The 26,167-nt window shown below is 40.5% G+C and overlaps 1 pseudogene; it reads right to left on the reverse strand.

Annotated features, from left to right (window-relative positions):
• Positions 1 to 26,167, reverse strand: part of LOC124244615 (serine/threonine-protein kinase MARK2-like) — a 51,299-nt pseudogene that overhangs the window by 13,720 nt on the left and 11,412 nt on the right.

Below are 26,167 nucleotides of genomic sequence, written 5' to 3' on the forward strand. Positions count from 1 at the left end.
ATCCAGTTGTTTTTTAAAGTATTAATGATGTTAAGAATTCAAGCCCATTGTCTACTAATCATACATAAAACACAAATATGGATTTGCAAATATTTTGATTCAATTAACTGTTTGTCATATTCCAACTTGGAAATAGCTACAAGGGCAACTACTGTTAGCAATGACAAGATCCTGACACATTTTCCTCATTCTTCTTTTTTCATAATGAAAAACCACCACCACAACAAGCATTTGGAATCTCCATACAGTAAATGCCGTGAACTTACTTATCTTTTTGCACGGGGCTAGGAAATTGCAAAATTAAGAGGAGAGGATTATATATGGGAAGCATTTGTTTTTCCCAAAAGTTTTGCTTCTTTTCTTTTCCATGTCACTCTGCATCAGTTAAACAATGGAAATTTCTGGATCCCTGGCATCTCAGTCAGAGCCCTTTAAATGGAAACAGCAACCATGAGCCATGATAATAGGTTTCCCATTTCCAAGAGCAGTTGATGTTTTGAGGTCAGAGCACAGGCCTTTGTGTAAGCTGGAATTGTTACAGAAGTGAGGAGAGGTACAGGTTGCATGGAGATTCAATTTTCCAAGCCCTTTAATTTTTCCCTTCCTGTTGGAGCCTCTCTTTATTTGTCACTTAGACACACTGTGATCAAGTAATTTGGGCTATGGGCAAATAAGAGAAAGCAAAGCAGTAAAAAGTCCAGGAATCTAGAAACTGTCAAACAAATAACCATCAGAGTAGTACCACTCAAGGACATTGTCTGTTAACGCTTTTCCTACCAAGGCTTTCAGGCCCTGACTCTACAACCTCCTGCTAAAAGGCATGGTGTGGTGTAAATAAGAAGTATTTCCTGAATCAGCTACTTTACCCCTGTTCTTTGGAACAGTCCATAAAATGACAAATTAATACCCTGGATCAATCTCACACCTACTTGTTCAGAATTCCGTCACTCACTGGTTCTATGGCTATATTATAGAAGTCAATTAAAGCCAGCTTTCCTTTTAGACTGATTATTGATCCATCATTTATTAACATTTTTAGGACAACTATTTTCTTGCGATAGTATGGAATCACAGAATTTCAGAGTTGGGAGGAGCTTAGAGATCATAGTTCAACTCCTGGACTTCACAGATGAAAGATCTGAGATCAGAAGTGGACAAATAACTTAAATGGGGGTGGCAAGGTCCCAACAGTAATTTAACTTGTGGGTTTTTTTTCCTCTATTCTTCAGCAAGGAAGCTGTCAGAAAACCACATTGGATTGCAGAAAACAGTTCCAGCTCCTCTTGCAAGCTAGGGAGGGGAGAGGGCCCAGAGGTCACAGACACAGAGGTGATCATCAAGTGATTAGCAACTGGTGTGGCACAGGCAGACAGAATGGACCTTGGACACACACCTGGAGTAGGGCTCTGGACACCTGCTGTGCTGGGCAATAAATTTTAGCCACTAAATAATGGGGAGTTCTGAAGGGAATGAGTGGGGCTGGAGAAGCCAGGGATAGGGCTCTTGGGAAACATGAGGCAGAAGCCAAATAGACTAACCAACATGGAATTATTCCAGCGTTTAAACAACTGGTATTCCATATCATCATATGCCAGCCCAGCTTAGAAGAGTAAACACAGAGTGAGTAGCCCACTACTTGAGGAAAAGGATGCAACTGTTTTGTATTCTAAGGAATTAATGTGAAGACTCTATGGTGCCTAGGGATATTGCCAGGAAAAAGTAAAGGGAAGCAATTCTAGGTCTTTTGGTGACATCAATTCTGGTATCTTGTCCCACTTTGCATGTTGAAACATGGCTGTGCAGGTGAATTGAACAAAGAAATGCTACAAGAAGGTGTTGCTTTGGGGAACATCCAGAAAAGAGGACCCAGTGTTTACCACAGGGTTCTGCTTCCCATCTGAAGGTCAGCAGTGACAGCGGTCCCCATGGGCACTGCGAGAAAGCAAATGCCCCAACCACTCCGAGGGTTGGGGAGAACTTTATATAGACACAACTTGTCAGCATAGAGTCTACTAAGGTGCCTGAACTCTTCTCCATGGTTAGCAAAGAGAGTTAAGCCAGAGCTAGGACGGACTCTGGCTTCAATCCACCAGAAGCCCCTGAAAACTCCTGGACTCACTGCAGGAAAGGTAGCATTGTGGCTCTGCTGGTAGAATTTGCAGGTGGGAGGTCACACTTGCTCTGAGTATGGACTGAGACCCATCCATTGACCTGTGAGGAGAGTTGGGGACACCTGGATTTCTGAAGGTGGCATGACTAGAAATGCATGTAACTAGATCCCTCATCAGCTGTCTTCCAGTGCTGTGTTCTCTTCTCCACTATATAATGATAATGCATCACACTGAGACATTCCTATGAAATAAGACACAGAACTTGCATAGAAGACTACAGGAAATCCATCTTTAATAATTCCTGCTTTCAGGAATTTTCCATTCACTCCATCATTTACTCTTTTCCAATGACTCAGGTTCCTATGCTGTCTGAAGATAGCACTGAGTTTAGGATCGATATTTTGATCACTCATTAATTCATTCATCTACCACTTTCATGTGTCAGGATCTGAGCTGGATCCTGAGAATACAAAGATGCTGTGACAGTTCTCACTGTCTGTCTCTAAGCTATGGGCCAACAGACTCCAAGCTTTAGCAACGTGAGGGGGCACAATGCCCTTTAGTCATTCCATTTAATCAGCTTTTCAGATGTCATTACAAAAATTTCAATGATCCAGCACTGGAAGGACCAGGATTAATTAAATCAGTATACAGCCTGTTTTTATTAAATACCCCATACTCCTGACTCATTGTCCTGAGGTCAGACAGAAGCCTGAATTATTCCTTCCCATAGGATGAGTTATTCCCCCACAAGGCTCTCTCTCCCTGTAGAGGGTTGAATGGTGGACCCCAAAAGATATGTTCACATCCTAACCTCTGGAACCATGAACGTGACATTATTTGGAAAAAAAGTCTTTGCAGATGTAATTACATTACCACCTCAAGATGAGATCATGCCGGGTTATCTAGGTGTGTCCTAAATCCACTGATAAGTGTCTTTATAAGAAAGAGAGGAGGGGGCTGGCCCAGGGGCATAGTGGTTAAGTTCATGCACTCCCCGTTGGCGGCCTGAGGTTTCTGTATTTGGATGCCACGTGTGGACTTTATGAGCAGTGGCTCATAAAGCCATGCTGTGGCAGCATCCCACATACAAAATAGAGGAAGATTGGCACAGATGTTAACTCAGTGACAATCGTCCTCAAGCAAAAAGAGGAAGATTGGCAACAGATGTTAGCTCAGGGCCAGTCTTCCTACAAAAATTTACAGAGAAATAGAAAAAGAGACACACAAAACAGAGGGCCATGTGAAGATGAAGGCAGAGATTAGAGTTATGCAGCCACAAGCCAAGGAACGCCAACAGCCACTAGAAGTTGGAAGAGCGAGGAAATATTCTCCCCTAGAGCCTCTGGAGGGAATGTAGTCCTACCAACTCCTTGATTTCAGACTTCTGGCCTCCAGAACTGTGACAGAATAAATTGCTATCATTTAAGCCATCAACTTGGTGGTAATTTCTTACAGCAGCCACAGGAAAGTAATAGAGTCTTTCCTAGATCTACATTCCTGTAGGTCTCCTCACCTAGTCTCCAGTTAGATACGACTTCAGATATCAACAGTGGTTGAAATATTTAGCGAACCAAGTTGCATTTGGTAATAATTCATTTCTACCTTATATGACTGTCCTTTGATCTGCTGACCAGCATGAGATAACCAGTCTCACCTCCCAAACTTGATTAGACTCCAGGCAAAGGAAAGCTTATCTGTGAAGTCCTATGGTGGTGGATACATGTACAATCCCTTTTACACATTTTGAAATAGAGGAAATCAATATCAGGCCACCCTCCTGATTTTTTCATGATTTAAGATGGTGGGGATCTCAGTTTGGAAGCATCATCCTGAGCCCAGTACAGTAAGGTCTTAGCCTTAGCAGAAAGAAAACTCTACTTTCTCTTTATAGAATAAATATGTCTGTCATCTACTTATATTCCCATTTCTAACTTGGGATTCATTCAAGTTACATTTTATTAGAAGGCTATATCACAGGATGCCCAAAGAAAGTTATGTTGTGCCCAGAGCCTGGGGCAGCGCCTGACAGATAGTGGACCTTTCATAAATGTTTTGTTAAACTAAAATTAATAACATTTATTTCTGAATCTATTTTCAGTATTCTTCACACATTTGTCATCTGTTACATGAGGCCATTGCTGTTACTTCTCTTCCAAATCAAGAGCCCTAAGACAGCCAGAGTGCTATGGAAATTTAGAAGAGAGCAGAATTTTGACTGGGGAGACTAACACTTTCCTGAACTCACAGGCCACTGGGTTTTCCCTTCTTCTATGGCTCTGAATGGGCTCTGTTTTGTAGTAAAGACTTGTGTGTGTGTGTGTTGTACATGTCTAGTCTTATAAATTCCTTAAGAGTAAGCACCATGTCTCATATGCATTTTGAGAATCTCTTTCCACACCCAGAGGGCCCACCAAAGTCCCTTCCACATAGAAGAGGCTGAAAAACCATTTTCTAAGTAAAGGCTTCCAGGTTATCCTGATATTCTCATCTAGAGATGGTTCAAGGCTCTGGCTGCCAGCTGGATATAGTGGTAGATGATGCAGGGAAAGCAACAAATAACTGTGGCCACATCATGTTACATTTCTCTTTCATAAACTTTCCGTTTCGGTCAGCATTATTCTTGGAGGCTTTCCTTCTTAGTGGTTACAGACTAAGATGCTACTGCCTGACCTGGGCTGCTGCGGGGATCATTTGAGATCTCCTCCCAAGAATAAATTGGAATGCCCTGCATTTTGTCTTCTTGGACGCAACCATAATTTATTTAAACCCAGCCTCTAGTAGTTTATACAGCTCAATTGGCCCATTCTGTGGGATGCATGCCCCTATGTGTTCCTTCTCTGTTTTCAGTCCTGCGTGCAAGTATGTTTAGCAATTGAATTTATCATTCCTTAAAACTTGAGCCCTGCCTCTGTCAGGAACTGCTTCTTTTCAGCTAGGGCTGGACCACATTGCTTTAAGTATTTAGGGGGAACAGCATACTTTTTATATACATTTATTTTTACATTGGTATTTTACTCTTGAATTTTGAAGGAGTTTAGTCAGTTTCTGGAAAAAAAGTTTGGGTTTCTTTTATCTTTCTTTCATTCTTTTTCGGGTCATTCTTGGATTGCATTCTACCACATTGTTATTTCAGGATTTTTCTGAGATTGCGTTATTGTTTTTCCTTGAGGAGTGCTCTGCCCATTTTCATACACAATAAAAACACAGGCATTTTGGTGACAATATGCACCAGGAAGTTATTTTGTTGTGAAAAAACTGGCCTCTGGAGGGTGTTGCAAAGTTTATACACCATGTGGCTAATTCCTTCTATGGTACTTGGAATATTAATTGTGGTTGGATTACATAGCAAATGCTTCATTCAGTTGTTAGTGTAGGTGTGCCTAGACTCCCGAAACATATGTGAGCATTGCAAGCTGAAAGTAGGACATGATACAGGTCAAGCTAAAGTATTAGGTTGTTTTACAGAAGACTGATACACATATGCAAGGAGAAGCACAAAGTGACTTTGACCCAGATCTTGGCTTCTCAACTTTCAAATGGCTTTAGCTGAAGAGATCTGGTGTCTATATGGCAGCATAGGTAGACCCTGAACTCACCACCTTCCATGGATGCAACAAATTTATAACTACTTTTGGAACAATTACCTCTGAGAGGGAACTGAAAACTGAATAAAAAGAACTCCCATGACAAGGGACAGTGCTGACTGAAGTGGAAGAAGCAAAAATACTTTCTGGAGGGAAAACACCATCTTCTAGCCATGGCACTTCATGGCCAGTAGGGAGCAATCTTAAGGTATTAAGCCTTTTCTGGAGGAGTAGGGGATCTGTGCAAGGGAGTGTTACCACAATAAGCAGCTTTTAGTCTCAGCCCAACCATGACAAATGTCATAATATCTGGCTTTGCTGGCTATTAACAACAATGGGGAATACCGCCAGAAAAGCAATAGAACATAAGGGGAAAAAAGGCCTGCTCTTAAATGGCTCATGCACAATTCACTCATTTCAGAAAGCAAACTAAAATCACCAGAAAGAAATGTGCACAGTCGTTTGGTGAAAAGATACTCACTTGATGGGCTCTCAGTGCCTCTCAGTGAGATGTCAGACTTTTGTAGCCTGGGACCACTTCCATAATGACTGAGACTTTGGCAGAAGCCATTACTGTGGCCTAGGGCAGGCATGCTGACACAGGGCTTCGTCAAGGGATGAATGGATAAAGAAGATGTGGTATACACAGTGGAATACTACTCAGACATAAAGACGGATGAAATCTTGTCATTTGTGATAACATGGGTGGACCTTGAGGGTATTATGCTAAGCAAAATAAGTCAGAGGGAGAAAGTGAAATATTGTGTGATCTCGCTCACAAATAGAAGATAAAAACAACAACAAACAAACACACAGAGACAGAGATTGGATTGGTGGTTACTACAGGGGAAGTGGGGAAGGAGGAGGCTGAAAGATGTGATTAAGCACATGTGTATGATGATGGATTGCAATGAGTCTTTGAATGGTGAACATGATGTAATCTACACAGAAATCAAAATATAATGATGTACACCTGAAATTTATATAATGTTATAACCAATGTTGGTGCAGTAAAAAAATAAATAAATAAAATGGCCTTAGCCATGGAAATGTACAGCCCAGGTGAATCATGCTATGTCTGCACAGGCTGGCTGTGATCGAGTTAAAACAAATTGAGAAAAAAACCCACTTTTTACTTTCGAGTGCTCAATAGATATTTATTCAATTCAATTAAATAAATGAAGACTTGGAAATTCAAATATTACTTAAAAAAAATAAAACGAGCTTACCAACATGTCTTTATTTTTAGAGGAGATGATAAGTGTGCATTTCAATCACGCATAAGAAAAACTTAAGCTGCACTCTCCAGCTTAAATATTTGTACCACGCAAACATTGCTGTAACCCTGAAGCAAGAAGTCTCAGCATTTTATTCTAGCCTCCAAAGAGAAACCCAAATCCACAATGCATTCATGAGTAGTGTAGATTTTACTAAAGATTTCATGGAGCAGCGGATAACACATAGCAAATTTTAGACTGATTTCTCACTGCCTCTTCTTCCACAAAACCCATTCCCAGACTTCTCATTCTCCCTTCTCTCCTCAATCCCCTTCACAAACAGCTTCCCAAGTTTGTTCCAGAACCATCCAGGGAGGGAGGGAGGGTTTTGAAAGCCCCGTGGGGTGAGGGTGAGGTCCCTAAGTGTAGATCAATGAAGCTATTTTCTAAGGAGTGATGTTTTGCTGAATAGGACAAATAAGCTTCGACCTAGAGGTGAATTTTGTAGGGTTCACAGCAGATTTTAGAGACTCCGTGGTGGAAGGATGGGGGCTGGGCTTTTGGCGTGAACCTGGGGCACCGGGCATGACTCATCCAGAAGCCAGTCTTGGCTTACAATTTCCATCTGCAGCTAGGTTGTTAATTCCCTACGTCCTTGCCCACCTTTCCAGGGCACCTCTCATGAAGGCATGGCAGTGTCTGACCTGGTATCTGGAATTTCCCTGGGCACCTCTCGAGATAGCTTTGTGATGTCATACCTCTCTCTTCATGGGGCAGACCCTTCTCTGCAGTCTTCAGCTCCAGTTCTGGTTTCTTCAGCTCTACGGGGCCCTGATTCCTGCTTTGATTTCTGTGATATCGAGAAAGTTTTCGATACACCACGCAAGACCTGAAGGTGAGCTGCTTCCTTGAGCTTAAATATACCAATATCAGGATTTAGTTGTGTCCAGCAGAGTAGGTTGGTGCCCTGTGCGAGCCTCTGGCTTCTCTTCTTAATCAACGTCAGAGTTAGTCTCCAAGTGATAGTCCCAATAACAACCACTAGAACTGGGCAGCTTTTGCTCCTTTGGCAGGCCCTGACTCCTGCTGTGGGACTCAGGGCATCAGCAGTGGGGTTCATTTTGAATTCACCTAGATGTGGCCTAGCAGAAGGGCAATGGGTGTGGACATGGCCAGCCTCCCTCACTACCAAGCTCTGATCACACAGCGGCCATCCTGGTCTCCTCTACTCTGTTAATTTTCCATTATTGTAACAAATTACCTCAAACTTAGTAGCCAAAAACAACATAAATTTATTAACTTACAATTCTGGAGGTCAGAAGTACTCAATGGTTCAGCAGGGCTGCATTTCATTCTGGATACTGTAGGATAGAATTCATTTCCTTGCCTTTTCCAGCTTCTAAAGGCTGCTCACATTCCTTGATTCACGGCCCTGCATCACTGACCCCTGCTTCCATTGTCACAGCTTCTGTGACTCTAAATCTCCTATGTCCATATAATAAGAACCCTTGGGTTACATTGGGCCTACGCAGATAATCTCCCCAAATCATGATCTTTAACTCAATGATATCTGTAAAGTGCCTTTTGTTGTGTAAGGTAACGTTCACAGGTTCTGGGTATTATGATATAGACATCTTCGAGGCCATCCTTCGGCCTAACACACACCCCTTCTTCAGCTTCCTGTGGACAGTACTATGAGAGTTCCTCAGTATTGCTGAGCCTAATCATCTGCAAAACCAAGGCATCTCTGCTTGAGTCCTTCTCACTTCCTGAAGTTTTCAGGCTCGCCTTAGCTTTCCTATCATTAGCAGTAGAGCCTCCTACGTCAAGGCTACCACAAAATAACCATCTTCCTCAAAAGCAAAACAAGAGGACGGGCATTTTCCTTTGTCTACATCTCCAGGAGTTATCTCAGAAACTCTTCCCTTTTGTGGCAAGCTGGTCAGTCTGCTAATTATTAAGAACCTTTCAAGTGCATGATTGAACGATATTCAGAGTGGTTAAGTCATTTCCAAGTTGACTCCAAAATTCTAGAAAATAGTCTAAGCAATTCTTTCAACTCTGGGAAGCTCAGGAGCTAGTCTTGCTGCCTAAACTTGCACAACAGCCTTTCACTGAGAGAAGCACAATGAGGAATAATCAGCACCCTGCCATGTGAAGGCAGCATTTTCTAAAACTTGGAGAGCCAAGCCTTTGACATGCTACTGCCTTCTTCTCTCTTCTCTGACAATTCTTAAACTACTTAGCCAGCATATTCTGAGGCTGAACAATGTAAGTGTTGCCTGTCTGGGGAAACTTGCTGATCTCCAGTGCAGACCATGTGAGGGTTCCACTAGTCTCTATCATTCTCTCATTCCTCCCACTGCCCCTCTCACAGCTTTCTCTTAGAATGGGTCAGCCAAAGTTCAAATGTCTTTTCTCCCATGATTGACATTCTATTGGTTGAAAACGCCTTGATGCATCAGTTTCTGGTGCATCAGTTTTTACTGTACAGACAGCATGACCTTTTTCCTATCTCCTGTCTCCGAGTGTTAGCCATGTTTCTGATGGACATTCCAGGCTTGGGGTGATGGTCTAAAATAAGAGTGTTAAAAATAATTCTCCATGCATTCCTTTTCTTTGGTATCTCCCAGAAAGAGTTGATGATCACAGAGAAATTATTTTCAACAACTCAAATAAGTTCTTTATCCTTCTTTCCCAATTGCTTTTTATCTTCTAAGGACTTTGTATCACTCACTCGTAACATCACTCGTAACAACAGTGTTTAAAAATCTAAACTGTATAGCCATTGTTTCAAACTCAAATGACTCTCACTGCAGAGATTTTACTTAGTCAATGATAAAGTTTCATACTGCATGAGAATCCCTAAATCCAAGTCTTAGGCTCAGATATAGAACTTTTATGGACTGCTTCCCAATACAGGCTGCAAAAACATTTTTCTCTCTTTCATCTGTTCAATTAAATGCTGAGCACTCACTTGCCTTTTTAGTGGAAAAGCCTGTTTGTCCCTTTTGAGCCATCTCACACAAACATGTGTGCAATTCGCTGGTAGGGAAGGGGTCAGTCAAATTGCCACTCCTAAGTGAGGAAAAAACTAGGGTCTGATTAGCTCACCAAGCTTGTCATGTCCCAAGGCTGCAATTGGCATGTGGGTTGCAATGATTCCTTGCTGGCACAGATGCCATCACAGACCTCTAGATGTCCAGAGGAAACAAGGACCTCTCCACAGTACAAAACTCAGCCATGATATCCCCAGGCTTGGGATTCTGATATTGGCATGCAGTGCTCAGATCCTCACTCCCCAGGCCTTCAGCCATCCCCAGGAGAGTGGGGTCTCTTCACAGACTCATAGCTATCACCATCCTTCTTTCTACAAGGTCATCTGAGGAGAAGGGAAGCTTGTGATTTCCAAACCTTGATCTGGTTATGCTCTCTTTCCACTAGACGGTTGGCTTCCTACCTAATGTCTTAAGAGAAGTTGCCCCCCCAGCCCCACCCCGGGGATTCTAAGCAGTGCTTCACCCATCCCAAGAGAGGCTACCTAAGTGATTCAAAGTGTCTGTGCCTACCTATCTAAGTGAGCTACTCTTAGTGACTCTAAGTTGATGTCCCAACCACTCTCTCATAGAGAAAAAAGTTGTGACACATGTAAATCTTTTCAACGAGGATACTCAACTCGTTCAGTATGCTTGAGCCCTTTTCGCTCTACCTCTTTCCTGCTCAATACTGGGCCCACTTAATGAGAGATATTTGCTCAGTTCTATAACTTTCTGGTAACTCTGAATTATCAGGAAGTCTACTTCTAGTTTTAAAGAATCAATCTTGATCACTGAGAAATTTCAGTCTTATATTTTGTTTAAAATTCTTCTTCCTCTCCCTTTTCACACTTAGAGTTGCTCATCTACTGATGCTGGAGGTTTGGAGCAGAGAGGTAGGGTAGGTTCTGATCTCAAATACCCACCTTCTCTTTTTCCTGGGTTTCCCTGTAGAGTATAGAGGAAATGATCCTTCTTATCCGACTGCTTATTAGGAGGCTGCAAGACTCTCCTTGGTTGATTCTAATTCCTCCTCTAACTCATTGTCTGTTGGTTCAATGAGGGAAAGTGGTGGCTAGGTCTCCTATGCACTGGAGGCTTCTGGTGAGATTCAGCAGTCTCTACTTGATCACTAGTTAGCAGCAGCATTCTACAGACCTCTTAGCAGTGAGTCCTTTTGTCCTACTTTAGGCTGCCCTCATTCCTAGCAAGCCTGTAGCACACTATATCCCACCCTCCACAATCTTACCTACCACCTCAATCTCCAGCTCTGTACCCACCAACAATTTGCAGGATCCATCTTCCATATCTCTCAAGAACAAGGAATGGAAGAACAACCTTACTCCTTCTCCACCTGGTCATACCTCTTCACCATTTCTCACTAATGCAGGTTCCCCTTCAGGAATCACACAGGTGAAGGTTACCAAGCAAAATGACCAAGCGGACATCCAACAATGGAATCAAATGTTTACTTTTTGCAGATAATTCTTACATTATTGTATAAGTGAATCTTTTGGGGTCTTTCTCTGTAGACTATAGAAAGGGGAGGCAATAGCTTCTCCCCCTGAACACTACATAAAAGTGCTAAAATTATACAAAGTTAACTTTAATAACTCATCCTCTCTACTAGCCTGCTCTATTGCTTTTTATTTGTTGTATCCATAACTGCATAGTGGTATCCATTTATCCTTTCATATGATTAAGTATTTCCTTCTTTATTTGGGATTCTGGATTCTCTGTCTCTGAAGTCTTTACCACCTTCAAACTATAAAAAATATTCTTATATTTTATCCCTAACTTATATTTCTTAACTTAAAATTCAGATATTTAATCCAAGTGGAATTTATTTTTCTGTGTGAGGTGAGGTAGAGATTGAATCATTATTTTCTCCAGCATCACTTTCATTGACTTCACAAAATCCTGAATCCTTCACAAGATTCGCAATTTTCAGTAAAATTGATTTAATTTTTATAGTTTTATTTTGAACAATGTCCAGGATCTTTCTTTCATCTAAGAAGGCTAACAGTGACAGAGAAATTGATATAATTGGACGATAAGTGGTTTCGAAAAGGGAGCGATATAAGAGAAAGTATTTCTCGGTCTCCATACTTTAGTCAATACTTTTTGGTTATGATGATATCTTTTTTCTAGATGTAATCTTTTAGCTTCATACTTGGGTAAGGAAGACCCTGTCCCATGTCACTTGAGTGATGAAGCAGGTGAAATCTTCAAAGGGAAAAATGCGGTAATCTCTGAGCAGCTCTGTATTCACGCAGTTCCTTGGGGCGAAAAGCAGTGCAGAGATGTGCTTCTGGAGTAACGTGGGTGTCATGAAACCTCCCCGATATTTATAGCAGAGGAGACAGGCGTGTTGAACAGGATGGTCATGAGAGTCTCGAAAATCCCTATTATGCAGCGACCTCCCCAAAGGAGAAAAAAAATGAGGGCTTTTTAACCCCAGGCAATAAAATGAATCATGTAGATAGAAAAGATATCTTGACAGAGAAGAAACTTTGGTTTGTATGCACTTTGCTAAAGAAATTACGTTAACATCCCAGCTACTACATTCTTACATTCAATCAATAAATACCAATTGAGTTTACCTCTCTACCACCAATTTGCAAAGCTAAGCGGAGAGGGGAATTCAGAGGTAAATAATAAATAGTCATCATTTTATAGAGTTCTCTTTCCACAAACAGCTTTTTCTAGATATGAAGACAAAGCACTTATTTATGAAATGTTAAATGACTATGCAGAAAAATAAATCTGTGAGAGTGATGGATCACTAAAGACAGTGATAACAAAGAGAACTTTATAAAGGAGGTGAAAAGCCAGTGAGCTCTACAGAAACATCGAAAAAAATGAGAGGATATTTTAAGAGGGAGAAACATGAACAAAGCAAGAAGGTAGAAATTCACAGGTGTCATCTTTTGTTTGATTTTGCTTTTCAAAAGTCCAATGTGAGGTAAAAATGCCATATTTTGCTGGAAAATGTGCATGAAAAATTTAAACTTTATTTTTTGTTCTATAAATATTAATGAATATCTACAAAGATTCTTTTTATTCCAAATTTGCTCTGAAGAGTATTTGTTCTCCAAACAGAAGCTGTCTGATTTGGTTATCAGTGTAACAGATTCTCATACACCATATTTTTAGTACCTTCTCCAGCTTTACAGAGAATGAAAATTATTTGGGAAACACACTAAATATAATCGAAAAGACATGGTTCTTAGAAATCTAAAATAGTTACTAACGGCTCCAAAGAATAGACTATCTCTGAATACACTGTTTGACAGGCAAGTCTATTGAATATCAGGTGTTGGTAAAAGAGGCTTAAACAGAGAGCCGACAGAGTTGAAATAATAACAGAGGCAGCAGTTAATAAAAAAAGATGCCATGTTTATTCACCATGCACAATGATGCTTTGAATGGGCACCCGAATTGGTCTCCTACCTCCAACAACAAAGTTCCGCTTGGTTTTGAGTTGAATGCTTTCTTTGCTCCCAGCATCTAAGTGATTTTCTACCTTGGTGATACATCCTTCTCCCACTTTCAGAGCACCTGGCAACTCACCAAACCCTTCGCAACATCCTGGCTCTTATACTCTCCTTTCCACCTCCCAGCTGCCCAGGCATCTCCCCACCTACCCTTTGTCTCTTCCAACACCCTTGGACTGCATGCCAATTCTGGTTCTTGGAACCAGAACTTCCCAATTAATGTACAGCAACTTTCCCCACCCCCAACTCCATTTAGAGAGTCTCTTGGGGGGGACAAAATGCTCTGCAAAGCATTCCAGGCCAAACAGCATTGCACGGCAGTCCTCCTTTTGTACTGGTTTATGCCATTAGGCTGAAATGATCCAGGAGGCATGAAAAATTCTTTTGCTTGGGTGCCCTAGGAACACTTAAGGTGCCATGTAACTCATGCAAAATTACCATGGGAGAATTCTCTCTCCTGAGCTGTTTTGTCCCATACCCCTGGGGACATGTCAGATCTGAGAATGGCTCTGTGCCTCACAATTCCAACATCAGTTCTCCCTTTGGATGTACCTGCTTTGTTGACTTTTCAAAAACCAGCCACTTATTATTATTTTTCCTTTAAGTGCAGTTCCAGGCACAGAGGTTAATGGTATGAGTTTATGGCTGTTTTGTAGGGCTCATCCCAGAGTATGTACACATACAAAGCATCCGTGGGCATCAATGAGATGACTGGAGGCCAGTGCCTTTATTTCAAGTTTTAAACCTTTTGTGAGGTTTGGTCTGCTGAGCTTGGTTTTTAAAAATGTCCCCTCAAACCAAATTGAATCCACACCGTGCTGGCAATTACCACAAAATCTCTTACCCTGGTCAGAAAGGTTCAAGGGGGAATAAAACGTGTAGCAGAAATTCTCTGTCTTAATTAGAAGTGTAGAACTCTTCTTGTTTTTCTTAATCAAAATGAGTGACTAGAAAGTTGAAAATACTTGCATTGGTACACAAAGCAGAACTTTTTCAGTTTAAGCTATCCAAAAGCACATTGTGTTCTTGTGGTTTCTTTTTGTAAGCCTTGAAATGCTTTATAAGTGAATTACAAATAACTAAACGATAAGCGAAGTGTTCCTGTGCTCTGCACTACCGTTCTTCCCTTCTGGACAAGGACCAGGCAACCTGCAAAAAGGGACCAGTTGTGGGAGTGGAGGGAGGAGCGAGGGTTATCATTTCTCTAGCAGCCTACTGTCTCTTCCATATCATTACTGTCATACCTTCAATCAAGATCCCCTGTTCCTCTGAAACTCAGGCCATCCAGCCGTAATTGCCCTCCATCCTTCTCCATCACTGTCATCTACTGACTTCCTGGTCAATTCTGTTTACTCATGGAATACTTTAAGACCTGATCCACTATATTCTTCTCTGACAATTCTTAAACTACTTACCTAGCATATTCTGTGGCTGGAGCTTTGTAAGTATTGCCTGTCTGAGGAAACTTGACCTCTGGATGACCTCTTTCTACTCCTGAAAGGCAATGCCATGAAAAAAGTGCATCTGGAAACCCAGCCTTCTTTCCTTAATTCCAATCACCTTTCACTCTACATTTTATTTCTCACCATTCCGAGGCTCACCTTCTAGATCTGGTTATCACCAAATGGAACGTTGCCTCTATCCATAAATACTTGAAGTCTCCCTCTTCTTAAAGATAAAATCATTCCCTTGATCCTCTGGTTACCATTGAGACTTTACTGTGTATCCAAACCCCTCCAAATAGTGTTCTACACTTGCTGCGTCCCTTTCATTCCATATTTCTATGACATGGCATCCATCTCCATAACTCTACTGAAAGTGTTCCACTAGAGTCATCCAATGGCTTGATAACAAAGCCAGTGGGTTTGTGTTTTTTTTGGACAATCTACAACAGTTTACACTGCAGAACCTCTTTCCTTTCTCTTGCATATGTGGCAGCATATTTGTTTGTTTCTAAACATATCTCTCTCAACTATCTTTCCCTACCTTTTTCATGGACTCCTCTCAAATATTGTTTTCCAAAGGGTTCCATCTCAGATTTTCTTCATTTTATTTTTCACCATGATTTCTCTGGCTGATGTGCTCTAATCCCAACTTTCAGCTAATCCATGTTTATACATCAATAACTCCCAAACCTATATTCTTAGCCTCTTCTTCAAGTTTCAGACTCATAATAAATATTGTCATCTTCTAGACATCCCCACCCATCTGTCACACAAAGACCTAAATCTCAACATGTGCAAAACAGAACTCATCATCTTCTCTCAAAATGGCCCTCAAACTCCTGTATGCTCATAGTGGGTCAGTGATCACAGCCAGTAAGAAAAGCTAGAAGAACAGGCTTATCTTTCTTTCTTTCTCTTCTTCATTCCCCATCTCCAAGAAATACAAAGTCTTTAGCGTGGTACCTGGCTCATAGTAAGTGCTCATTAAAATTTGTCAATTGACATTAAAAACGAAATTCTAATTTAGAATTTTTAAAGAAAACAAGATCAATTTTGAAGCCATAAATCTAAATATGTTGCAAGATTAGTAAATAGCATAATCATAAATTTACCTAAAACAAGTAATAAATAACTTACGGGGTGCTACTGTTAACTTGCGTCCTTCCTCTTTAGGGAAGGGCAATGAAACATCGTAACTGTAAGGAGGTTTGCTTTCTTCTAAGATGTGCTTTTCTGCAAAAGGCCTCTTCCTCCACTTTATTGCCTGGAATTTAGTTCAAATTATGTGTGCTATGCTGTATTAGCTTCATGCCTTTCTCTCTTCTATAAGGTCTTTGCCAACCTGTGGTAGTGAGGAAGGGGGATTTCATATCCTACTTGGTTTTCCTCCTGAAAAAAGAAAAATCTGTAGGTTGAGCATGGTTGTTTGTGACATGAAAAAGATTTCCCCAGAATGCAGAAGTCATGGACTCCATATGTTTCTTAGGCCATGCTACCAACATTCCCACTGGCTATAGATGCTTGGGGAGAAGAGAGAGTTGCTGTGAATGAATAAATCCTCTCCACTAACCAATTTTTTAAACTTCCTAGTCTCTGGAAGTCCTTTTTAACCTGTTATCAGTCACAGGATTAAATTATGAGGTCTTTATAGACAAAACTGAAGGAATATACTTTAATACATTTGTACATTATTCACAACACATTCAAGAAATTTAAGCAATAAACCTGGAAGTCCCAATCTTAACTCTCTCTGACTAATAACGTTTTACAGATATTTGCCCATCTTGAGGAAAACTCTTCTTTTCAGTATATGCAGACAAACTGACAGTGGCTTCCACTGCACCTGGCAATGACGGTATCAAAATGTTCGGCTTCCATGCCTGAGCAGTCGTTTCCTGGTCAGCGATTTTGGTGGGCAACTGTTAACTTGTTCTAATGGTAAAGATACTAGTTCTGTATCTATACCTCTTTTTGGTTTGGGCTTCATATGTTGATCAAGGACATACAAAACCACATAGCTGCAGTGTGTCTGACTCTGCTGTGTCCTAACTTGATCACCTTCAAGGCTGGCCCCCTGCTGGAAAGCACTGGTATGTGCACTGTCCGATGCCCACTCCCATTGGCCTCTGTCCTTGCGTACTGGTGTTAACATTTTGAATATCACCCCTGACTTTTGATCTGAACCTTGATCACTAGCAAACTGCCATGTCATTGCTTGACATCAATGTGTCTCTGGCTCACATCTAACAGATGGAATCTACTTCCCATGGGCAGAATTTATTCATTAAAACTCGACCACCAGATTCCATATTTTCAACACACACATTTCTGTACCTGGCTCCTTGACATTTAGCAATTTTTGGCTTTATAGGCTTCTTCTGCTGGCAATAGATTGTCCCATTTAATTCCTAGGTGTTAGGATGCCAAAAGGGGTGCTCACCTGCCTGCAAATTTGTCCACTTTAAGCAGCTGATCTTGCCTACAATTTTATGCCCGCTGGTTTAGTCAGCTCAGGCTGCCATAACAAAATATCATACACTGGATAGCGTAAACAACAGAAATATATTTCTCACCGTTCTGGAGGCTGGAATCCTGAGATTAGGACACCAGCATGGTGGGTTTCTGGCGAGAGCTCTCTTCCTGACTTGCAGTGGCTGCCTTCTCACTGCGTCTTCACCTGGCAGAGAGAGAGAATGAGCTCTCTGGTGTCCCTTCTTATAAGGACACTAATCCTAACAGACTAAGGCCACACCCTAATGACTTCGTTTAACCTTAATTAGTTCCTTACTCCAAATGCAGTCACACTGGTAGTTAAGGCTTCAACATACGAATTTGAGGAGATACAGCTCAATCCATGGCACCTGCTTTGTGCTGTTACATGGCAAGTGAACTGTAAACAGATAAAAGGATTACCGAAGAGTAGTGGGACTCAGAGAATTGATAAAGCAAATTGTTAATGGAACATTCAATCAGGTGGGCTTTCTTCATTGACTGGCAGAAGCTCTGGAGCAAAGGAGGGAAAGAAGAGAGGGCGTAATTTTTCTAGAGCTGAAGGTGGACAAGGCAGTCAGAGTAGACAAGTAAGAACTGAAAAGTTTAAAAGTAAAGATTAGCAAAGAAGTCAGAGTCATTTACAGCTAGGAGATCGTAAAACCCAGCTCACTAAGTTTCTTACAGGATTCAGGTGAAGAAACTGAGGCCCAAAGAGATTCTAAGACAGGGAGTCCTTGGCAAACCAGGATGAATTGGACATCCTATTTTTCCATTATGGCACAATATTATGTGAATATAAAAAAGAAGACATTCCTCAAATAATATTAAACCCCCAAATACACTTGAATTGCGACAAGGCAATGCCATAATGACAAATGCAGAGCTGTATTTTCATAGAACGTTTCTTTGCAGAGACTGGCAAACTCCAAACTTCCAACAAGTTTCCCTCACACATGGGGTTTATTAGAGGCCCTGCATTTCCCTTGGCAAGGGAGCACGTTGCATTTAAATACTAACGCAAGCTGCTTTCCCTAATGTATGCGAAGTGGGCTTCAACCATGTGTTGGAATGACATCAGCAATCCACAGATCCTGGCTGCAGAAGTTCAGAATCATCGCATGCCAGAAAGATGAGAAGAGTGGGATTGTTATATGTCAGGGAAAAATGGACGAACTCACCCACTCCAGGTAACAGAGGACTCAAGAATTTGCCTCAAACTGACTGGAGTCTTAAAGAATCTCTGATCTTAGCTAGAGTAGAGTATTTATCCATACATTGTTTCCAGTAGATGGGAAAAGAAAGTGCTGGGAAGTAGGCCCTTTGTTTGCATTGTCAAATGGGTTTCAATGAAAAGCCGTGGCAAAGCCCTGATACTTTGTGCATCTGCCTCCGGGACTCCAAAATGTACACACGTAGGAAATAGACTAGAGTTGGACACCTTCTGCTAGGCTGTTCCCAGGCACAAAACCTTCTTCACACAACCCAAGTCATCCAGCTTAATAAGCAGAGATGTATTTTTATTTAAAACAGTGGACTAATACTGTGGCATCTCAATATTTTTAAAAAATGATTTTCCAAGTTTTCATGAAGTAAAATGGTTCCCACAATTTCTTTGGACTGGTAAGATTCAATCATTTTCTTTTTCTTGCTTGTGATGGGCAGTTCCGATACTTGGCCACATGCAGGTAGAAGCCAAGAGTCTGAAATTCTTGCCGACAGGGAAGAAGATAGATTGACCAGGCTGCTGCTGTTTTATCTGTAAGAAATATTTGTGTAAAAAAATCATGTTTGATGAGATAAGTAGACTCATTCTTCCTGCTTGAACATGTTACATGCCATTAAGGCAAAGAAAATTTCACGGGATTTCTAAGGTGGAAGGAAGAGAGTGTGGAGTTTTTAATTTTTTTTAATCTGGAAAGAGCAATACGTTTAAGGTTAGAAAAATTCGTTCAAAATTGTGTGTAAGAGTTATTGGCTGTATGACTCGTGCAAAGTACTTCATCTCGCAGGTATAAAGTTCCCTCACCCAAATCAATGGGACATGTGCATTGGATCACCTCTTTGGTTCCTCCCAACATTAAATTTCTATGATGCTAAGATCCCTGACACTGTATTTCAAATCATGGGAAAAATTGCTTTTCCTTCTTTTGTATAACACCAGCATGAAGAAACACTTAAGCAGACCCAAAGGGATGACCCATATACTTTGTCATGGACTCAATGTGTCATCCCAAAATTTGCATGTTGAAACCCTAGCCTCCAATGTGGCTATATTTGAAGATATGACCTATGAGGGAGTGATAACAGTCTATGAGGTCACAAGAGTGGGGACCTAATAGAGTCTAATAGGGCTGGTGGCCTGAAGAAGAGGAAGAGACTCCAGAGTTCTCTCTCTCTCTCTCACTCTCTACCATATGAGGCCATGGCAAGAAGACAGTCATCTGCAACCCAAGGAGAGCACTCTCCTCAGACCCTGACTCTGCTGGCACCTTGATCTTGGATTTCCAGGCTCCAGGATTATGAGAAAATAAATGTCTGTTGTTTAAGCCACTATGGTATTTTGTTATGGCAGTCCAAGCAGACTAATACATACTTATATTTTTAAAAATTATTAAAGTCTCAATCCCCACTCTCATAGCTTGATTCTGCATATTAGATTCAGGCTTTGTCTGCACACATGCCAATTCTATACTACTAACACTTCAAATTTGATCCTTTTAGGCAAATACTTAAAAATAAGATGTCTCTATGCATCTCATAAGCTGTGAACTCTTTTTAAAAAGTGAGCGAGGGGCTGGTCCTGTGGACAAGTGGTTAAGTTCACTCCACTTCAGCAGCCCAGGGTTTCGCGGGTTTGGATCCTGGGTGCAGACATGGGACTGCTCTTCAGGCCATCTTGAGGCATCATCCCACATGCCACAACTAGAAGGACCCACAACTGAAAAAAATATATACAACTATATACTTGGGGGATTTGGGGAGAAAAAGTAGGAAAAAAACCAGATTGGCAACAGTTGTTAGCTCAGGTGCCAATCTAAAAAAAAAAAGTGAGCTAAAGTGGTCGATTGATTTTAGACAAGGGTGCCAAGATGATTCAATAGAGAAAAGAGAGTCTGTCCAGCAAACAGTTTTGGGAAAACTGGATATCCATATGCAAAAGAGTGAAGTTGAACCCTTTTCTTACCTCATAAACAAAAATTAATTCAAAATGTAGCAAAGACCTAAACTTGAGATCTCACACTATAAAACTCTCAGAAGAAAACATAGAGGAAAACTTCATGATGTTAAATTTGGCAATGATTTTTATGACACCAAAAACAAAGGCAATGAAAGAAAAATAGATAATTTAGACCTCATTAAATTTTAAAACAGAAAATTTTTAACTTTAAAAATTAAAGAAAAACTTTTTAACTTCATTAATATTAAAATATAAATTAAAATTAAAAGTGCATCAAAGGACACTATTAAGACAGTGAAAAGATAACCCACAGAATGGAAGAAAATATTTGCAAATCATACACTTGATACAGGACTAGTATCAGGAAGAAATAAAGAATTCCTACAGGAGCTCTCGTCAAGAGGGCAGCGTAGGCTGACTCTGAACTCACCTCCTCCCGCAAACACCATCAAATTACAACTGTTCTTGGTAAAACTATTCTGGAGAGAGAAGCAAAAACTGGATAAAAATAACCCCCACAACAAGGGACAGTCCTGACTGAGGAAGAAGAAGCAGAAATTCTTTCTGGAAAGGAAAAAAGCCACCTTCATGAGTGGTGGAGCTTCACAGTCAACCAGGCAGGAGACACTCTAAGGTACGCAGCCTTCCCTGGAGAAGTGGGGACCTTGGTGGGGGCACATTACAGCTATAACCATCCTTCAGACTCAGCACAGCTGAGACGAGTGTCCTACTATCTGGCTTTGCTGGCTATTTATTGCAATGGGGAATACACTCAGAAAAGCTATCAGACGAAAGCCAATAAAACCTGGCTCTTAAAGGGCCCACACACAAATTCACCTGTCTCAGAAAGCAACCTAAAATCACCAAAAAGACAGCTGTACAGTCCTTTGGTGAAAAGAGAGTCACCTGGTAGGCTCTGGGTGCATCTGAGTGAGAGGTGAGACCTCTCCAGAAACTGAGACTTTGGTGGTGGCTCTTGCTGTGACCTAGTACAGGTGTGCTGACACAGACCCTGGCAGACACCACTGATGTTCTTCCCCTGGCCTATCAGCTCAGGAGTCTGCCATACCCACTAGAGCGCAGATTTAAATCAGTTAAGCCAGGGCAGGCAGCCTGCCCTAGTGACTGGCCCCACCCAACAGCAAGCCCTCAGGCTACTTGTCCTCCTGCATAGAATAGGTGACTTGATCCTCTACAAGCAGGCAAGTGTGTCCACCTCTATGGGACAGGGCCTGTATGAGGATCATGTGAACTGTGGAGGGCATTGGTGGAGAGGCGGGGGCCTCTGCAGTGGGGCGACTGGGTGTGCCCCAGGAGTTCAGGAAATGTGCACAGAACAGGGCTGTGTTGATGGTGTGTGTGGGACTGTGGGGGGGTGGGGCTCATCAGTGGCAGAAGATCTGTGCTTCACAATCAGTCACAAAGAGGATTGACTCTACCTTCCAAAGCCTAAAACAATTGGGTGCTCCTGTGCTTAGGGCCAGCTCCACTCAGCTGTAATCCTAAGAGAGCTGGCAACAGCCTTGTAGGCCTGAGGCATACAGCAATTGTAAGCCTCTGAGTCTACCAACCAGCTACACTGGGTACATACTCAGTTAACAGGAAAACTGCAACAGGAGTGTGCTAGTAACCTTGCAGCCAATGGCACAGGGGCTCCCCAAACCCAATTCACAAACAGTCAGCCAGGGAGGGGAAGACTAGACTCCCTGGGTACCTGCAGTAAGAGCAACCCTGCCACAGCCAAAGGACAGAAGTAGCCCACACAGGGGTCACTCCTGGATCATTTGGACTGGTGACAAAAGCGAAGCACACTGCTGAGCCTCAAAAGGCATCTCTTACATAAGGCCACTTCTCCAAGCTCAGGAGACATAGCCGAATCACCTAATACATAGATATAAGCACAGAGAAAGAGGCATAATGAGGAGGCAAAGGAATACATTCCAAGCGATGGAATAGGACAAAACCCCAGATAAAGAACTAAATGAAACAGAAATAAGCAGCTTACCTGACAAAGAGTTCAAACAAAAACTCATAAGGATGCTCACTGATATTGGGAGAAGATTGGATGAACACAGTGAGAATGTCAACAAAGAACCAGAAAATATAAAAAAGAACCAATCAGAAATGAAGACTACAATATTGGAAATGAAAATTTCACTAGAGGGACTCAATAGCAGAGTAGATGATACAGAAGAACGGATCAGTGAGCTGGAAGAAAGACTAGAGGAAATCACCCAAGCCGAACAGATTAAAAAAAAAAGAATGAGACAGAATGAAAACAGTCTAAGGGAACTCTGGGACAATGTCAAGTGCACTAACATTCATATTATAGGTGTCCCAGAAGGAGAAAAGAAAGACAAAGGGGAAGAGAATCTATTTGAAGAAATAACAGCTGAAAACTTTTCTAACCTAAGGAAGGAAACAGACGTCAAAGTACAGGAAGCACAGAGAGCAGCAAACAAGATGAATGCCAAGAGGCCCACACCACGACACATTATAATTAAAATGTACAAAATTAAAGATAAAGACAGAATCCTAAAAGCAGCAAGAGAAAGGCCACAAGTGATATACAAAGGAAAGCCCATAAAGCTATTGGTGGACTTCTCAACCAAAACCCCACAGGCTAGAAGAGAATGGCATGACATATTTAAAGTGCTACAAGGAAAAAACCTACAGCCAAGAATTTTCTATCCAGCTAGGTTATCATTCAGAATGAATGGAGAGACAAAGGCTTTCCAGACAAGCAAAAATTAAAGGAGTTTATTACAAGTAACCAGTTCTACAAGAAATGCTGAAGGGGCTTATTTAAGTAGGAAAGAGAAGACCACAAATAGGGATAAGAAAAGTATCAAAAAGCCCCCCCAAAAAACAACAAAAAAAAAACCAGGCAATAAAATCACTGGTAAAGGCAAAAATACAGTAAATGTAGCAGATCAACCACCTATGAAGATGATATATAGGTTAAAAGAAAAAAGTACTAAAATTACCTATTATAATGATAAAGGGATAATGGATAGACACACACAAAATGAGATTAGATATGATTTCAAAAACATAAAATGTGGGAGGAATGGAGTGAAAAAGTAGAGCTTTTTGAAAGAGGTCAAGCTAAAGAGAATATCAACTCAATATAGATCACTATATACATAGAATATTATATAGAAACCTCATGGTAATCACAAGCCAGAAACCTATAAGTAAACAAATAAGTGAGAGGAAAGAAATCATCATATTACTAAAGAAAGCCATCAAACCACAGGGGAATAGAGCAAGAGAAGAAGAAAGGAACAGAGAAGAACTACTAAAACACCCAGAAAAAAAAGTAACAAAAAGGTAATAAATACATATTTATCAATATCTACTTTAAAAGTTAATGGAGGAAATGCTCCAATCAAAAGACATAGGGTGGCCAATTGGATAAAAAAACAACACCCATGTATGTGCTGCATACAAGAGAATCACTTCAGACCTAAAGACACTGACAAACTGGAAGTGAAAGGATGTAAAAAGGTACTCCATGCAAATGGCAAAGAAAAGAAAGCAAGAGTAGCAATACTTAGATCAGACAAAGTAGACTTTAAAACAAAAACTGTAACAAGAGACAAAGAAGGGCACTACATAATAATAAAGGGAACAATCCAACAAGAGGATATAACACTTGTAAAAATTTATGCACCCAACATAGAAGCACCTAAATATATAAAGCAACTATTAACAGACATAAAAGGAGAAATAGACAGTAACACAATAACAGTAGGAGACTTTAACACTCCACTTCTACCAATGGATAGATCATCCAAACAGAAGATCAATACGGAAACATTGGCCTTAAAGAACACATTAGATCAGATGGACTTAGGTATATTTAGAACATTCCATCCAAAATCTGTAGAATACACATTCTTTTCAAATGCACATGGAACATTCTCCAGGATAGATCACATATTAGGCCACAAAACAAGTCTCAACAAAGTTAAGAAGATGGACATAATACCAAGCATCTTTTCTGACCACAAAGGTATGAACCTAGAAATCAACCACAGGAAGAAAAGCAGAAAACCACAAAAATGTGGAGAGTAAGCAAAATGCTACTGAACAATGATTGGGTCAATGAAGAAATCAAAGGAAAAATAAAAAAAATAGCTGTAGACAAATAAAAATGAAAATATGATATGTCAAAATCTATGGGATACAACAAAAGTGGTTCTAAGAGGGAAGTTTATAGCAATCCAGGCCTATCTCAACAAACAAGAAAAATCCCAAATAAGCAATCTAACAGTGCACCTAAATGAACTGGGAAAAGAAGAACAAACAAAGCCCAAAATCAGCAGAAGGAAATAATAAAAATCAGAGCAGAAAGAAGGAAACAGAGACTAAGTATATATATAAAACAAATGAAACCAAGAGCTGGTTCTTTGAAAAGATAAAATTGACAAACCTTTAGCTAGACTCACCAAAAAAAAAGAGAGAAGTCTCAAATAAATAAAATCAGAAATGAAAGAGGAGAAATTACAATGGACACCTCAGAAATACAAAAGATCATAAGAGAATACTATGAAAAGCTATATGCCAAAGAAAATGGATAATCTAGAAGAAATGGATAAATTCTTAGAATCATACAAACTTCCAAAACTGGATCTAGAAGAAGTAGAGAATTTGAATAGACCAATCACCAGTAAGGAGATAGAAACAGTAATAAAAAAACTCCCAAAAAATAAAAGTCCGGGACCAGATGGTAACCCTGGTGAACTCTACCAAACATTCAAAGAAGACTTAATACCTATCCTTCTCAAACTGTTCCAAAAAACTGAAGAGGAAGGGTGGCTTCCTAACTCAATCCACAAAGCCTACATTATCCTGATACCAAAACCAGACAAGGCCAACACAAAAAAAGAAAATTTCAGGCCAACATCACTGATAAACATTGATGGAAAAGTCCTCAACAAAATACTAGCAAATCAAATACAACAATACATTAAAAAGATCATACATCATGATCAAGTGGGTTTTATTCCGGGATGCAGGGATGGTTCAACATCCACAAATCAATCAATGTCATACACCACATTAACAAAATGAGGAATAAGAATTACATGATCATCTCAGTAGATGCAGAGAAAGCATTTGACAAGATATGGCGTCTATTGATGATAAAATCTCTAAATAAAATGGGTATAGAAGGAAAATACCTCAACATAATAGAGGCCATATATGACAAACCCACAGCTAATATCATTCTCAATGGAGAAAAACTGAAAGCTATCCCTCTAAGACCAGGAACCAGAAAAGAATGCCCACTTTTACCGCTCTTATTTAGCACAGTATTAGAAGTCCTAGCTGGAGCAATCAGGCAAGAAAAAGAAATAAAAGGGATCCAAATTGGAAAAGGGGAAGTGAAACTGTCACTATTTGTAGATGACATGATTTTATATATAGAAACCCTAAAGAATCCACTAAAAAACTTTTAGAAATAATAAATGAATACAGTTAAGTCACAGGATACAAAATCAACATACAAAAACCAGTTGCATTTCTATACACTAGTAATGAAGTAGCAGAAAGAGAAATTAAGAATACAATCCCATTTACAACTGCAACAAAAAG

The sequence above is a fragment of the Equus quagga genome, chromosome 9, assembly GCF_021613505.1.
Source record: "Equus quagga isolate Etosha38 chromosome 9, UCLA_HA_Equagga_1.0, whole genome shotgun sequence".
NCBI classification, from domain to species: Eukaryota; Metazoa; Chordata; class Mammalia; order Perissodactyla; family Equidae; genus Equus; species Equus quagga.